The 2,671-nt window shown below is 38.0% G+C and overlaps 1 long non-coding RNA gene across 1 annotated transcript in view; it reads left to right on the top strand.

Moving 5' to 3' along the window:
- Positions 1 to 2,671, top strand: part of LOC116693023 (uncharacterized) — a 33,646-nt gene that overhangs the window by 24,539 nt on the left and 6,436 nt on the right. The gene's annotated exons all lie outside the window — the stretch shown is intronic.

Consider the following 2,671-nt stretch of genomic DNA (forward strand, 5'->3'; position numbering starts at 1 on the left):
CGGTTTACACCTATCGCCATTCCTAGCCACTGGGGGACCATAGACAAGCTTGGGGAGAGCATATTAATGTTAAAAAAAAACTCATAAAGTGGAATTTTCAATTCCATTGGAACTTTAACATAAGCCAATTGTTTGCTACATATCCAGCTTGAAGTGATCAGTGTAAATAAACCAGGGCTTATATGGCAATGGAAATTGCACTATTGGTCAGAGAGAAGACTGCTCATACAGTATTGCTATTTTTCTGAAAGAGCCTTAAGTTTTCAAGTGTTTGCTAACAGTTTAGCCAACAGAACTTGATTTGCTCATATTATACTCCTTGTTGACTTGCAGTTTAATGCAGCTTTAACAGTTCCATCTGTGCAAAAAGAGCAGAGCAGAACACCTTGTCCTCTACTCCATACAGGGTTATTTATGCAACTCTGAAAGTCTCCACTGCCTCCTATAGCAGTGTTTATCTTGTTCAGCTCTCTGGAGACCAACGTCTAGCGAGTCTCCTGACAACAGCAGGCCTCTCTGAGGCACATTAAGAAGATGGAAACAAGCAGAGCTAAGTCTTCTACATCATTCGTCTCTCGCTCTGGCGTCTCGGCAGATGGAAAGGAATTGGCACATCATACTTGCGCAAAAATCATTGCACTTATGATGCAAACTTAGTGGCTGTCAAACTTTGAAGGATGTAAGTTATACAGTAAAGTTAAAACAGTTTTGCCAAATACAAGATGTTTTAAGAATACACATATCCATTTTAGTTAACTATATGTGTGACTGACTGTTGGTATCTGGTGTGTTTATGTTTTTTGTCTGTATACTAATACAACTGCCAATCCCCTAAGGTCACCTGATGAATAGTTATAAATGTGTCTGTCTGACGAAATGGTCTTCTGTGTGTTGGGAAAAATGGTATCCCATAGGCTTATAAAAACATATAAACCCAATTTATCATAAAATGCAAGGAAATCAATCAGATGATTTCCGCAAGGGTTTTGTAATACAATTTTGATGCACCACACTGGTGAATAGTCTGTGCTTGTGCATGATGATGAAAGTACGCTGACCTTGGAGCAGTGTACGTGTGGCCTCAATAGATCAGTCCTACCTGCCAAAGCCAGATTGATTGGGACTGTCACCCATGTGGCCACAAATAATGTTTCCCATTCTACAGACAGTGTGCAATATGTGGATTATTGCTTGGAACTTCTAAAGCCTGAAAGCAAAGCAAATTTGACTCATCAATAAATAATCCAATCCAATAAAATTCAAATCCAATGTATCAAAAAGTTTGGAGGAAGGTGGTCGATAGTCATTGTTATCAGTATAACAGATCCGAATTATGCCATATTTTCATTTTACAGACCACAAAATGTAACAGCATGACAGATCCGGAAACATGAAATATGCACCATACCAAATGTACCACTAAGTTACACTGTCTTCACTGTTAAGTGTTAAGTGTGATTTATCCTACGCTGTTCTCATATGAGTTTGTCAAAGCAACTTTGGTTTTCTTTCTGACTGGAGTGGAGGTTGTTGTAGTAATTAGCCTCTGCTTCAGGAGCTACTAATCAGCGTAACTCTACCTCAAACAGACCACCTACTGAGAGAGCTTAAGCTACAATTTCCATTCTTCTGTTAATTCAGCGCTCTGTGGTTGTTCAGATAGTAATCAGTGTTTCCATGCAAGGCAGGCAATGCAGGTTTATTTGCATAGCACATTTCAGCAACAAGGCAATTCAAAGTGCTTTACATAAAACATTAAAGAGCCATTAAAACTATTAAGAAATTAAAAACAGATCAAATATGACATTAAAAGTAACAGTGCAGTATAAGGAATCAAACATTGAAGAGCAGTTAAAAACAACTGAAATGTAAAAGCAGATTAGATTGTCACATAAATTAACAATGTAACTTTTAATTTTGTGGAAACCCAAACTTTGTAGACCAATACGGTAGGCCTTCTATACAGGCAGAACCATATGTCTTTACCATCCCATCCACCACGGGTCCTGCAGGTGCGTTGGAGAAATGTGTTTCCTGTTCAGAAATACCCCCCAGAAAAACAAACCCAAAAATGACCAAGTTACTCAGTTCACTTGACTATTATTTTCAGCCAACAATAATGAATCAATGAACCATTTTGTAGAAACCTAAACTTGGTTGACCAATATGGTCTTTACCATCTCACCCACCACAGGCCCCGCAGGATCACATGACTTTGTACTCTGGTTACCCATAACCAAGAGTGGAAGTACTTCTCTTTCCACTAGAATATAATCGTCATAATAAGAATTAGTTTAATCACGGCAAACTTTGGAAAATCCTGAATAGCCTCAACTGTTTCTTGTAGATTTTACCATAAAGTCTATATCACACCCTCGTTAGAGAAATAAGCATTAAAAACTCCACATGCCGGTAGTGTTCTAATGTTTGCATCATACAGCACAATATTCAATCGGCAGTGCTCTTGTTCCTACTGTGTGAGACCAATTCTTGGTACGAAACAATGAACAATGAAACTGTTGGCGCTGTATGAACAGACTTATCAGAATAATTAATCTCAATAATTACCCTTGTCATAACCTGCTATGCTGCAATGTTGTAAACCCACATTTATATCTTCACTTGCTTTGTCATGAGTTGTATTGATTATTATCCGAATACCATATATATA

This window comes from Etheostoma spectabile, chromosome 1, assembly GCF_008692095.1.
Source record: "Etheostoma spectabile isolate EspeVRDwgs_2016 chromosome 1, UIUC_Espe_1.0, whole genome shotgun sequence".
Lineage (NCBI taxonomy): Eukaryota > Metazoa > Chordata > Actinopteri > Perciformes > Percidae > Etheostoma > Etheostoma spectabile.